Consider the following 15,809-nt stretch of genomic DNA (forward strand, 5'->3'; position numbering starts at 1 on the left):
TTAAGCCACCCACCAAGACCACGCCATCCCCGCAGTTCGAATTCAAAGTCATCACTGAACTAGAGGTCATCACCCTGCTCAACTCTATTAAACCTTCCAACTGCAAAGGGGATGCCTGCTCAGCCAGCCTCATCAAAGACTCCGTACCTACCCTAGCCCCCTTCCTCACAGCCTTTATCAACACCTCCTTCCAATCAGGCCATCTGCCTTCAGGAATTAAGGAAGCATGGGTACGCCCACTCCTCAAGAAACCTTCACTTGACCCAACTGTTCCGGGAAATTACAGGCCCATCACGACTGTATCATTCCTGCTCAAAATTCCGCCCCCGACATGGCACTGAAACGGCCCTCCTAGACCTGAAGAACTAAATGGACGATCTCAGAGATGCAGGCAAACCGTCCCTCCTACTACTCCTTGGCCTCTCTGCAGCGTTCAACTTGGTTGACCACAAGACCCTGTGCCACCACTTAGCCACCCAAGCCAACTTCTCCCTTAAAGCCTGCCAGTGGATCACCTGCTTTCTCCAAGAAAGGGCCATGAAAGTCTTTTCTGAAGTTGCCGCTGCCACCCCTAGCCTCCTCACCTGCGGTGTCCCTCAGGGATCCTGCATCGCACCCACACTCTACAACCTCTTTAATAGGCCCCTGTTTAGCATCCTGGACTCCCTTGGTATCTCATATACCAACTATGCGGATGATACGCAGGTACTCCCACTCACGGGCGACTACCTAGCAGACACCAACACCCTCACCTCTATCTACTCTACCATCCAATCCTGGATGGCAGAGAATTGGCTTTGCCTCAATAGCGAAAAGACCAAACTCCTCCTCTTTGGGTCACCCTCCACTCTCAGTAACCTCAGGGAGCAGTACGCCTCCTTCACTATTGATAACATTCCAATCAAGGTCTCGAACCATGTTAAGACACTCGGAGTCTACCTTGACTCCGACCTGATGGATAGACAGGTCAATGCTATTGCTGCATCCTCAGCCTACTATTCCAAAGTCATCAAGGCAGCCAGGCCCTTCTTGGACCCCCAAAGCTGCCCCATGATTGCCAGGGTAATCATCGGGTCAAGACTAGACTATTGTAATGCCCTTCTTGTGGGGACATCTAACAAAAACCTGGCCAAACTCCAGCTAGCCCAAAACAATGCACTTAGGGCAGCCACCGGCACCGCAAGAAGAAACCACATCACTGAAATCAGAAGGCAAGCACACTGGCTCCCTGTCAAAGAGAGAATTGTCTTTAAAACTCTGGCTCTCACCCACAAATGCCTTCACAAACTTGCCCCCTCCTACCTGACTAACAGAATCACCAGGCACACCGCCACAAGACCTCTCAGATCCCTCTACGTCAACTTAATTGTTACGCCTACCACACGCAAAGTGCGCGCTGTGGGCTCCAGCTTCCCCACCCAAGCAGCCACGCATTGGAATGCCCTGCCACCTAACATAAGACTCATTGAGACCCACTTAGCCTTTCGTAAAGCTATAAAAACCAGACTCTTTGTCTAAACCTGATTCTGCATCATCCATCGTATATATGCCTGACAATCTGTAACTAAGAGCCCTCCTGGCACATGTCTGTAATCTTAAGCCTACGTATTCTCTGTAACAGCGCCTCAATGCCTTATGGGCTGCAAGTGCGCTTAACAAATGCAAATAAATAAATAAATAAATAAATTCTGCTACAATTATGTACTAAACCGCAACCTTCTCTAACCCACAGTATTCCCCCATTAATAATGCGTGACCTAACCAGACACGCTCATTAGACCCACCAACTAATTTATTATTCATTTATAATATCCAAATACAGGATGAATATCCCTTGATATATTCATTTAATTAGAAATAGTTCACCCAAATCATAATAACATGTACACCCTAGGTTCACATGCAGGTTTATTCGAAGCTAAATGCCAATACATGGTCCGGAACCCTTTTTAAGATGGCCGCCGTGCAAACTTAACTTTGCAGACTGCCGCTTCGAATCCAAGCACACGTGACTGTATTTAACTATAGTGAAAGTGCTGGTCACGTAGGAACCAGCCAAGCTACGCCGTTCGAAAGACCACAGAGGTTAGGACTTTTAACCTAGTCCCTCAGACCACCGCGCTCGGACAGGGGAGCGCTCTCTAAGTATTCTCAGTGACAACAGTCACGTTAAATGTTTAGATGCGCTCACAGTTAGTGATTTTGATTTTCTTTTTTCTTTTCTCAGTACTACACCTGGTCCCAGTTACTTTTGAAACCATCTGGTTGTAATCATGCAACATCAATATTGACACACGCAGCACGGAGAGTCTTATTAGCAACTGCCACATCTGCGATGAAATAGAATTCAGGTCATTAATTATTTCATTCCTTATCAAACCACCAATCGTGAAGACACGACATGTATTATGGACACAAGTAATTTTAATGACATACCGTACATGGTAACACATCAATTTCATCATGTTCTCTTCTAGTAAATCCCATACTTATCCGATATGAACACGGCAACAAGCTCCCAATTATAAGGTACCTCATCACTCTTTATAAACCTCTTAATGTATGCACCTCATCTTTGCCTCTAAACAAACTTCTAATAGAGGACTAATCATAGGGTCTCCATTTTCTTTCTTCCCTCCCTCTCTCTGCTATGTGTTTTTCTCTCTTTCGTCTCACCAAATTGGGACAACACAAACTCTGCTCCGATTGCTTCGCATCCGTCAATACATCTAAATCACAGTACTTGTATCAAAATCCTTTTTTTCACACAATGAACGACCTACTGTTTATTCATGCCTAATTGTACCCTTATGAACAATGTTTCTGTTTTGATGTCTGCTTAACTGCTAAATGGACATTTGATAACTTATAATTGTTTTGGTTCAATTTATACTGGAAATCATTCCTTCTAACTTCGGGTTGCAATACCGCGCCCCTTATACTTGGATAATTCTGTAATTACGTTTAATGTGATACTGTACACATGGAATGCGTGTGTTACACCATATCACTTCCTTCTTTTTATATCTTTATTTCTTTGTGTGTGTTTACTTTTGTGCTTATTTATGGATTGCAACTAAATATTACTTTGAATTTAATTTAAATGTTTTGTATCAGCCTCAGAGGAAGAGCAAGGACTGCTCGAAACACGTGTCAGGCTGTTCCATTATACTTTGCAATACATCTACAATTTAAGCAGCATTGGATTGATTATTGTGTTGGCGCAGTGAGACTGGAAAACCCACTAATCTTTTGACTTGCACAACGGATTTGGCTGATATCCCTGAGACTGGATATTTTGGGAAAGATTCGTGAAAAAATGAAAAAGCTATTAAGGAAGCACAAAAACGCTATGTTCGGCCTACTCCCATTAATTTCCCCATAGAGAAAAAGTCCACATTTCTGTGCAGCGCACAGTAAAAACTGCTGGACGGTTTTGGTCCAGGTATGAAACAACTTGGGCACAAAGCGTTAACTCGATTTCAAAGAGGGGTCTGGGGTTATTCCATCCAGTAGTTGTTCAAATATTTGACGGAGAAGGGGATGCCCCCTTCTCTCAAAATTATAGCTATTCGTGTGTCCCACAATGCATTAGCAAGGATTTTCAGAAAGGAAAAAAACACCAGTTTTGTTTTGTTCTATGCAAGGGATAACCAGAGTTATCACGGGTATAACTGGCGATAGCCCAAAATGAAAGAAAGTGGAAAAAATTCCATTTTGAGGAGGAAAAGGGATGACATGGCACCAGGCTAGAGGTGGGGAGGGGGAAGAGGACACCATGAGAAATTGGGGAGTTGGGGGTGGCCTGGGACCAAGTTCAGAGCTCGAACCTTTTCGCATAAACAGGGTTATAATGGAGTCATCCAGGGCTATTGTAGAAAATGGAGTCGCAAATTAAAGTGTGTCACATGAAAATAACCAGGGTTATTTGAGGGCATTTACAGATAACCAGGTTTTTTTGTAGTACATTGCAAATATAACCACGGCTATGGGAAAACATTTTCTTTTTTTAAAAGAGAGTCCAGCTACCATGAAGTGGTGGTAATGGCTGTGGCCGAAAGATAGGGGTACTGGGTTTATTTAAGGAACTCAATGGTGCAATATAGAAAGTGGACACGGCCGAAGTGGCCAGGGCCAAAGGTCATGGCTAGTGTGCCCAAACAAAACCTATTGGGGAAACATGTTGAGGGGTGCAATATGGAAAGTGGACACTGAAGACCGTGGCACGGGCCATGGCCAGAGACCATGGCCAGTGGGACCAGCAGAAAGCTATTGGGGTAACATGTAACATGCAAAGGGGTCACAGCTGAAGCCTGAGGCCAATGGTCACAGGTGAAGGCCATGGCTAGTGAGTAAGAAAGAAAGGTAGTGTTTTTCGGCCGTGACCACTGGCCAGGGTCAAAGACACTGTCTAGTGTGCCTGAAAGACATGTATAATGGCCACGGTCAAAGGCCAAAGGCTGTGGCCAACTAGCAGGTCCAAAAGAAACATATTGGGGGAACGTGTACAGTGGACATGGCCGTGGCCCAGAAGTGTTTTAAAATAAACAGTGGGCGTGGCTGAAGGGCATGCTCACTGACCAAGACTGCAGGCCCTGCCGTGGCCACCTGGTGGGTCCAAAAGAAACATATTGGGGGAACATGTACAGTGGACATGGCCGAAAAGTCATGGCTAGTGACTTGATGGTGTTTAAAAATAAACAGTGGGCACTGCCAAAGGCCATGCTCACTGGCCAGGAATGAAGGCCCTGCTCAGTGGGCCCGAAAGACATGCATCAGCCGTGGCCACCTAGGGGATCCAAAATAAACCTATCGGGGGAACAACGGTCATGATGCCTACTCCCGGGCATCCGGATCAAGCCCATCAGCCCCGGGAGCAGGCATCCAGATATTTAATAAAACCCCAGCAGCCCCAGCTGGGGGCTGTCTGGGTTCAGTCCTGGCGCCTTAAGTGCCAGGCTCATAATAGAAATCCGTCCTGGCGCCAGGATCATAGACTTTACTTACCTCATGCAGACCATGCTGCAAATGAATCCAAGCCAACGTGAGGCCTGGATGGAACTATTTTACTACAGGGACTATTTTTTACTCGGGTGTGGTTCTAGGGACTTCTTACCTGGAACTATTTTGGAGGCTATTTAAACCACGCCCGAACAGCAGAACATGCTTCGCATTATTCTGCATCCAGCAGCGTAACACTCACCGTGCCTGCAGTCATCATCCAGTCTTCAGCCACGCCCGTCTCGAATCCAGAGCTCCTAGCAATAGAGGAAAGAAGAAGGAAAGGTTAGAAAACAGATATTATTTCAATCCTTACCTGAATTCCGGATCCAGCACGTCTTCGAACTTGAAAAGGACATTATTCTACACGCGCTGCATTGCCAGCTGCAGCGCCGCGCCATACTCACCAGTCCTCACAGCATTTTTCGATCTGGCGCAGCCTCCATCATTTCTCCGCCGAATTCCACCATCTAGGGGACAATAGAAACATAAGGTGAGCCGAGAGAGCCAACAAATACAACCTCTCCACCATAGACTTACCTGATTAACAACTGGAGGCATTATTCTGTAACAAACCGCAACTTCTTACGCCGCACCTGTAAGGAGAGATAAACCAGAAATTTAAACACATGCATCTTTTGCCGGACAGTGTTGGGTAAATTAGACTCTTACCTGAACACCATCAGTTGCCACAAGACAATCTTCCCTTGCACCCAGCCGCAACACAAGAAAGGAATGTACAAGAGTGAACATTGGACATATTGAACTCTTTTGAACTTTATACTCCCGCCTGGAACCTCGGAGTCAATATTCATCCGGAACTCTTCCAACGCCTTCAAACGAGTGAAGTAACTGGTATCTACGCGCCCCTGCATTTCACGCAGGATGGAGAGCTCATCATTTACAAACATAAGGTGAGCTTACTGAAAGTGAATATCCGTGGTGATTAGTGGGGAGAACAGTGGGGTGCCATTAATAAAATCCACAGGTGACTAAATCCCTTTCTCCACTTGCAGGAGAATACTTCTACGGGTCAAGCAGACGAGATTAGGCGGTCCAGTCCAGTCTGTCATCTCTGCACTACGCTTCACGTTGGAGGAGGTCGCAGCTGTCCGGGTCAGATTGATGCCCCTGTGGGAGCCAGGTGAGTTAACAACAATACAGTGGACATGGCCACAGGCCATGGTCACTGGCGTGGCCTGGTAGTGTTTCAAAATATGCAGTGGGCATGGCATGGCTAGTGGGCCGTAAAAAAATGATATTATGACAAAACTCTTGAAATTCACTAAATAAACCTAAGTTAAGATGCAGTTAAGTTGCACAGATTTAACGCAACAAAACCCTTGAGATTCAGAGGATGTGGGAAGTCATGACCAGCTTAACTCGGCGCATTCCCATTGCAAAGCACATGAGCAAATACATATTATAAGAGAACTGATTCACAATGACATACAAAATGGCAAATATGGGGATATCAACAGGAGCGTGCAGCGTTAACCTGGTCATGACATCCCACATCTGCTGAATTTCAATGGTTTTGTTGTGTTAAATCTGTGCAATTTAACTGCGTTGGGGAAGACGCCTCCCTCTTGGGTACTCAGCGGACAGGCAGGCAGCGTCCCATGCCAAAAAGCAGAAGAGTCCAATAATGTGGCAAAGATACTGTTTTATTAATAATACCCAAATAAAACAGGGATGGTCATTGACATTGGGTAATCTCCAGTTCCTTCTCGTCCAGACACAGGCTTGCCACAGAGTTTTACCTGTATATGACATCACCAACAAATGATACATTGATCAAACCTAGCGGGGATATGATTGGGTGAGTAGTATGGTAGCATATTTTTGCTATGTGCGATTAGTCTTCTAATTGATCCGGCGATACTGAGTGACTCTACCCAGGACCACTTACAAAAAGGATACATGGGGAACACATGTCATCAGGGCAAATTTTGAGTGGCTGCTGAAACACTGTTAAGGTGAATGTGAAAGGTGGACAGGGATTGGTCAGGGGGTGGCTTCTCAGCCATGGCAGGATGGACGGTTACCAGCTCATCAGCAACAATTGAAGGTGATGAGAATGGTCCCAAGGTGCTGCGTTTCCCACCAAAGTTACTGTTCCCTGATTCACTAGGCCTCGAGCCAGGACATTTTTCTTTCAACTCAGTACTATATTGTATCTTTCATCCAAAGAAATGGATGGCAACGAAGGTCTCTGTCTGCTCCTGTCTGGCTCTAATGAAGAAGTCTTCTCTGCCAGCTCCAAGTCATGTGTGTGGAGACCGTATTTCTAATGATCCTGTTCAGTAATTTATACACATTTTTGCTGGTTCGACTATGGGTGTTATTACTTTCCTGCTTCAGGAGACTTGTTCGAGCTACCGTCTCCTCAGTGTCAGGTGTGGGCTGATGTAAACCTGACCTTCGTACACCATTTGTTTCCTTCTTGATCTAGATAAAGTTATGTCTGCCGTCTGGGATCTGTCTTGTGTCTGTATTTTTCCAACGCTGGCTCGAACCTGTCCTTCTCCACTAACCTTGGCAATCTTATGCTCTTGCTAGCTGCGCTGTTCAGGCTTGGTCCTTCTGCCGACTCACCAAACAAAATCTCTGCTTGGCTATGTTGTCACAATAGTTCTCATTCATCTAACGTGACTGCGTTCTCCATCTTGGTTTACATGACCACCCATTTCAGTTGCGTTCAGTGCTAAGCAAGCATTTATATCTATTTGTGTGTGACTTGCGTTTCAGGATAGGAGGAAGAGTATATGTTTTCTACCCTAGTGATTGTAAGCATGTTCTTCATTTCTAAGTGCAGTTTGACCTAGTGTTTGTGTATCTTCATGCTTGGATGCATGTGTTTCATGTCTAATGCACCTACGTGTGTTGGCATTCGCTGTGACGTAATTTGTCTCTTTCATAATTACTGCTCACCCAGGGGTTCCATCTCCTGCAAGGCTATTGCTTCGGTGACGTCATCTTGGTGGGGTCTGTATGGTTGTCTCAACGAATAGTGCCTCTCGCATCAGTGGTATAATGGTGATGAGGGGGCAGATGTTATGAGAGATGTGCACCATTCTTGTCTATACCGTCGAGACAGGGGAGGGCCCAAGTGATGATGGACACGTTCATTTGCCGCTCTTTATGCGCCTTAACTAAGGTTTTTTTCAGTGAATATATATATATATATATATATATATATATATATATATATATATATATATATATATATATATATATATATAGGAAAGTCCATTTGAGCTAAGTTACACATTCGACAACGCCACCTAGTAGCCATCGGTGGAAGTTCACCTCCAGTTCTGAGTCACAACAGCAAGGCATTGTGGGTATGCAAATTAGCTCAAATACAAACCTTTTTCTCCAGGAAATTGTCTTTGTCTAAGAGGGCAGTGCTACGTTATGCCTAGCTTAATAATATAATATACGAAGGACACAAATGTGCTTGTATGGGGGACCTTATGGTAATACAAAGAAAATGTTATAAGGAGAGCATATGGCCTATTAAAAATAAACATATTGGGGCAGAGTCTCAAAAACTAACACACATGAGAAAAGCAGCAAGGATGCAGTATTTTCATTTCAGAAATGCGCAGCCCGCCCTATTCTCAAGGGTGACCTGGACATTTGTTGGGGGCTGTGCGACAGCGGAAAAGATGGACTAGCCAGCCCCACTGCATACATTCTGACACTATGTATGGCACAGCTCCACCTCACTGATGAGGCCCAACAAGACTGAAACACGTGTCTGGGGTTGATGTTGGTACTCTTGTTCAAGGGAGGTTTGCCTTGCATTTCGGTGCTGGACTGCCCTTGTGGGCGGGACAAAAACTGCAATGCAAATGGGTATTCCTCCTTTGTGAAAAGTACAGTGAGCTAAAAGCGATGGCTGCGGACTCTCACAGTGGGTAAAAACCACAGAACAGGTTATCATGCCATGTTCTTTCGAGAGAGGGGCACCTGCTACCTTTTTTGTTTATTTAAGGGGCCAGCGCTGCAGAGCTGAAGTGCTAAAAGTCTAAATTATTACCAGAGCACTGCTTTCCGGTCTTGGTTTTCATTTGACAAATGACACCATTTTAAATGATGTAGTCTTGGTTTCCTTCATCTGCGCGGGATGTTAGCCCTCAAGCTGTAAGTGCTTTTCTATATTAATGGTAGTATGTGAGACCACTGCAACACTCTAAATCAGTCATAGTTTTCATTGCACACGCCTTGGAGATGTAGTTTTGGTTTGCTTCAGTTGATGATACAATTTGAGGACATGGAGTCTATAGTTGCACAATCAGGGTGGGATTATGCCATCCTAACTCCCTTGCAGGGCACGGAACCGTACACACAGGCTGCAGGGATGTGCATGCTGATCAACAGCTTTCTGTAAGGAGTGCACATGGGCTCACAGACCAGAGGAACGGTAAGTGTGAACTCTCCTTTTTCGGGTCTCCTGGTTGATGTGATGTTAGGAAGACTCCCCATGTAAACTCATTTGCCATCTTCACTCTTCTTTGCCTTTCTTAAAAGATTACTGGAAATAATGTATGCAGATATTGTTCTGGGGTGTGACACCAAATTGTAAGTCTTTGGGCTTCATTCCAACCCTGGCGGTACGGGTTTAACGGCGCCGTAAAAGGTGTCGGTGCTGTTAAACCCTTAACGCCTGATTACGAGGTCCCTTTGCGGGACCCGACCTTAACGGCTGGTTTTTCCAGCCGTTAAAGTAGGGACCCGCAAAGGGACTTTGGTGCTAATAACGGTACCGCAATTTGCGGTACCGTTATTAGCGCCTTCCCCATTCCCATTGAGCCCTATGGGGCAAAAATGGGAATGGGGAAGGGCCATGGGGAATTACCGCTCCACCAACCTCGGAGTGGGGTGGTAATTCCCCATTCCGCCATGGCAGACACCGGCATGGACCATGGTGCTAACAGCACCATGGTCCTCCGCCTGGGTCGTAATGAGGCCCTTTGTCTTTGAGCTACTTCAAGTCCAATAATTTTGCTGAGGGATCTGTGCTGCAGGTTGTGGTTGTGATGGATATCCCTGATGTAGAGAGATAAGGCATTATCTAACTACTAGCAGTTTGGGCTGGTCTGCCCCTTTTGGGGTGAGACCAAGCCTGATTTGCATATGATCTTTCCCCTTCTGTAATGGCTTGGCAGGCTGAAAAGCGATGGTCTGGAGGGTTGCCCATAGCTGCGCCAGTGATTATGATAGATTCAAAAGCTTCCAGCCATCACCTTTTGCTTTTGCTAAAGTCACCCTGAGTGGGACGGGTATGCCCAGACGTGGGTCCCGAGCATACTGGGCCTAGAGACCCAAGTTACTCCTGACTGATGATGCCCAATGAGGCCGAAGTATGTCTGGGGTTGCTTGTGGTCTCGTGAAGAAGGGATGTGACCTAGCAGTGTGGGCTGGACTGCCCCTTTTGAGGTAGGACCAAGCCTGATTTGCATATGGTCTTTCCCCTTCTCTAATGGCTTGGCAGGGTGAAAAACAATGGTCTGGAGGGTTTCCCAGAGGTTATGATTGACTCAAATCCTTCCCACCATTGCCTTTTGATTTTGGATTATCCAACTACAGAGCCAACATTTATATGAAGACAGCCCAGGCACAAGCATATGGGCCAACTGAAGGAGGTTCTTCTGAATTAATGAATGAAGATGTTTGCAAAGCTCACTATACTCCTGGAGTCTCTAGGCAGAGACTATCCTCCAGTTCTCTTGCCTGAAAGATAAGGGGAAGCATGGGAGAGGCTTTAGCCAAAATTACCAAATATAAAATACTGAATACGTGTTTTGCCCGAATTCCAGCCGTTTGAAAAATCTGACGGCCGAAAAGTTTGACCAAATCACGCATTTGGTGCTGGGGGCTGCGGGGGTGTCCCCCGTGACCCTTGCTCACTATACTGTGAGCTGGGGGTGCAGGGGAGTCCCCCGCAGCTGTCCCACAGTCCCCCAAAATAAAAGAGGCTGCACAGGTTCCAGGGGACACCTCTGCAGCTGACCCAAAAAATAAATAAAAGGAAAGGACCCGGTGGCGCTGGTTCCTGATCACAGAAGTGAAAGGGAACAGGCGTTGCAGGTACACAGCGAGACGGAATGCAAGGTAAGTTGGGGTCGGGGGGTGGCAGGGTGGCAGGGGTGTATTAGGGATGTAGGTAGGGGTGTGGGTAGGGGTTTGGGTAACTCAGTAATGTTCAGGGGAGAAAAGACCGAAGATTATTTTGAAAAAATGATCTTAGATCTTTTCTCCCTCGAACATTTACACGTCGGCAAATCAACCCCAAATCATGTGAGAGAGTACAGCAAGCATGATGAGAATGCTCCCCTGTCGGCACATGGTGTCCGTAAAAAACTTTCAACGAACAAACAAACAACTTGCTTTATTAGGTTTCATGTGAAAAGCTCACTGCCAAAAAGGCTGTTTTCACAAAGAATCGTGGCAAAAGGGCTGTGGTGTGGCCTCCGCAATCCATGTAATCCATGCGGGGGACACCCCTGGATCATCCCGCACTGATTATACCATTCAAGGTAAGCAGGGGACACCCCTGCAACCGCTGCTCCCCTTATCCAGTATAATGGAGACACTTTTACCGGGTCACACCACAGCCTTTCAGCTGCAATCTTTTCTGAATACGACCTTTTCGGCGGCAACCTTTTCACCGGACACCTTTTATTCAGAAGCCATACATGGAGATTAGACAAGGGGGGAAATGCAGATAAGAAGTGAACAGTGCTGGCAGTCCCATCTTCTTTTCTCAAATGTTTCCTCAGACTGGTGCTTTTTCAGGAGATGGTGACCCCCAAATAAATAATTTATTGGGGAGTTTGGGTTGAGTGACAGGCCTCACATGAGAAGTTCTCTCGATTTCCACTGCCTCACATGGTCCAGGCACATCAAAACATCAGAGAATCAAATACGAGCATAAGGCAGTCAAGACCGGCTGGCCATTGTCCAAGACATTATACATTTATTTTTCTCAATATTTGCATCATGACATGTTTTATCATTCCTGTTTGTATTGACACCCTGATCAATTCCACAGACATTGATGCTTCATTTTCTGGAAAAAGAGAGACTACCATTTTCCTGACAGGTCTGCTGGAGCTCTCCTCCCTTTAGGTTTCCACCGCTTCAACGTTCACGTCATCAGCATTTATTGCCATCACTGGGGCAAATCAGGTCTAGATTTAGATTGGCTTATGCTCTTAATTATCGTCAAGTGTGTGGCCATCATTGTGGTCCTAATGAGACTCCTGGGTATGCCATGAGTGCCCCAATGTGTCATGCCTGAGGTCAGCTCTAGTTGTATCCATATGGATTGACTTACACTTTATTTCAGTTCTCGGGTGAATGATTGCCTTCCTACAACGTCATTCAGTTGAGTTTTTTTGGTCCTTCGTTTGACTCTGGCACTCCGTTTGCTCCTTGGCCCCAGTCCCAGTGGGTGGGAAGTTGTCTGTCGGATACATTATTTGTAATTGGGGTTTTATAAAGCATGAACCCAGCAGAGAAACACCAGAATGATGTACCTGTCGTTAAGGATAACATATGAGGTAAGGAGTGCTAGTTACAATATGTGGCAAAGGATGTTCCAGCCATGGGAGTTTCATGTGATGTGGGAATACATGGAACCTAGGCGGCACCTTGATTTATTGACTGAAGAATAAGGTCTTGAGTTCCTGCCTTAATTGCCAGAGCATTGGCACAGTCAGGATTGCCAACGGAACGGATACACACCTCTTGGTGACCATTGGATTGAGCCCTAAGAGGATATCTCAGAGCCACTTTGCAAGGCCAGCCTCCATTCTCTGGGCTCCCATTTCTATACATTGTCCAGCTCACATGCTTGGAGTAATGTTATGGCCCTGTAAGGGGTCTGGTGTACTTCTGACTAGGGATTTGCTGTGTACCACTACCTGGACAGCTGGCTGCTTAATGCATTATTTCAAGTGACGAGTACAGCATGATATGGTCACTGACTACAGGCTTATCAAGAGATGCTGCTTCCTTGAGAAGTCTCACTAGTCGCTGTGGCTCCTTCCCAGACCTGGGTGCCCACTCAGACCCAGCTGTGTTGGCCAAACGCTTTGCTTTCTGTAGTAAGCATTCAGGCTAAAGGCTCTGCTGGAATCTCTACCTCAGGATTGGGTGTCTCCAGCTTGACAATGGCTGCATGCTTATGATGACTGGGTCTTCTTGGCCAGGTTACACCGTTTCTTTCATTTGAAGTCCTTGGACCTGAATGGTATGTGCAAGAGTTTGTTGGCATGCACCAATTGTACAGTTGTTTTTATTCATAGTAGATGTTTTGCCTTTTTTGGAGATGTTCAACGTTTGCTGTCAGGGGTCTAGTCGACACTGGTTAGAGATGATTGTCTTCGTAGCAAGTGCTTTCTCTTCATAAATGTTGACCATGACCACATTACACCCCTTCGCAACAGATGACAGTAGTTCTGAAGTGAGTTCTGCCATTGCATCTTCCCTTATCCTTCTATCCTCTTTTGGCATCCATGCTCCATTAAGATAGGTGTAGCAGTTCTGCAATCTGCTCCTTATCCCTGTGCGAACATTGGGATGCGTCTTACTCTTGGTGTATATTCTGAGGGATGCCTTGTTGTTCGATTTTAGACCTGCAGTCTCCATCCCCCATCTACAAAGGTCTTCAAGTGAGTCAATGAAAAGCCCCAGGGTTGGTTTGGCAGCTGAGGAGTCTTAAGCATCAAGGTGCCCTTTGTGTTTTCTATGTACCATTTTTCTTCTTGTGTCTTATTCATCTAAGACTTGTCTTTAACATTCTGTTCCTCACAGTAACCTCCTCTGACGTTTTGGAAGTACTCTGTTTTAAAATGGCATTGTAACAGACACCTTCTATGCAGGCTTCAGAAGAAAAGAAATAGAGTCAAAGGCTACCTCTCCCTAATAGCGCATAGAGCGGTTGAAGACAAGAAACCTAAGCCTAGTGTAACATAATTAGATTACACCAGTAGTGCACACATGAAGAAAGTAAAGTACTTTTATTCATAAAAATATACATAGACGGGCTTGGCGGCCATGCAGTAGGAGGCACGAATGAGAAGCTCCTTCGAGATCCTGAAGAAGATCCGATCAAACTGGTACCAAAACGTTGGTGATTTATCTGAAAGTGAGAGAATAGACATCGGAATATCTGCAGAACATTCGCTGAGTCTCCCGAAGGAAATCGGAGGTCGGATCGCAGAGAAAAGGCAAAAGAAGAAGCTGCCCACGTGAAACAAAATGGCGGGCGCGAGTAGCTGAACAGCCGGGGAGAACGCCAGAGCCTTGTGAGCGAGGAAACCACAGGCACGAAGCTGCGGACCTAAGATAAACAACATCCAGCTTGATCAGGGGTCTGCCAGAGTGGGGATCGACGATCGGCACAGGTGACCTAGCAACGAGCCTGGCCGCTCATAAAGACACTGCAGCGGTGAGAGCGGAGAGAGCACGCCGGGGGCCCCAACCCTAACACAGCGTGGCGGCGCACGGACCGTATCGCACTCCCGCAAGCATCACAGCCGCAAGGCAGGAAGAGGCTGCAGTAGGAAGGGGACCCGCATAGACCAGTAATCTGCGGCAGACAGCAGGCGCACACATGGCCGGGAGAGTGGACCCTAACTCGGCAGACAAGACGCCGGAACATCCGCCCAACAAGTGAGGAGTTCCCCGGAACAAATCGGCGCTCGGAGCCCGGGAAGGAGGGGGAGCGGCCGGCCCGAAAACAGGCAACACCCGGAGGAGCGGAGGACCAGCCGGAGAAGCTGCTGGAGACCCAGGAAGGGAAACCGTGCGCACAGATAGGGACACTCACCGATAGTGGGGGCACACGACTACCCACAGCCTGGGGACTAGACCCGGGGCATCCAGGAATCAACGGCCCGGGCACTGTCGGATCCGGACCAACTGAAGGCCGGAATGCACCAAAGTGAGCCCCGACGATATAATGCCAAGTCGAAAGACGGAGGGGAAGGCAAAGCAAACCAGCATAGAAACGTTCACAACACCACCAAATAAACAACCTGCCCAGCCTACTACGGCAATGGCCTCCTCAGCTACTGGACAACAAGCAGGAAACACTACGGAAGGACCGATCCTGGAAGCTATAGCAGCTCTGCAAACATCCCTTGAAGCCAAAATGGACGCGGCAATAGGGGCCCTCAAGGCATCCTTAGAGAACAAACTGGACACTGTCATGGTAGACGTGGGCCTTCTTCGGCAGGACGCCAGAAACTTGACAGAAAGAGTGACAATAACAGAACAGCAAGTGCAGCAAAACACCACGGATGTTGCAGCCACACAAACACAAATGTTGGAGGCAGTACGGAAGATCAAGATCCTGGAACAGAGGGCCGAGGACGTGAAAGGAAGGGCACGAAGGAATAATATTCGCATAATCGGGTTTACGGAGGGCGAAGAAGGCAGATATCCCACAGAATATGTTGAAACTATGCTGCTCCAAGAGATCGGTGCCGGATCATTGTCCCAGGGCTTTGTGGTTGAGAGGGCACACAGGGCATTGACCAAAAGACCATGGCCAGGTGCCCCCCCTAAGAGCGATGATCGCCAACATCATGAACTTTAGGGATAGGGAGAAGATACTAACATTCTCAAGAGAAGGGGGAGAGATTATAAGGAACTCTTCGAAGATCACTATCTACCCTGACTATACGGTCATGGTCCAGAAACAAAGAGCGAGATTTGGTCCAACCGAAGAACGTCTCAGGACGGCAGGAGTACGATACATGCTCTTATATCCTGCCAAACTTAAGGTA

Source organism: Ambystoma mexicanum, chromosome 9, assembly GCF_040938575.1.
Source record: "Ambystoma mexicanum isolate Mex_15411 chromosome 9, UKY_AmexF1_1, whole genome shotgun sequence".
In the NCBI taxonomy this organism is placed as follows: Eukaryota; Metazoa; Chordata; class Amphibia; order Caudata; family Ambystomatidae; genus Ambystoma; species Ambystoma mexicanum.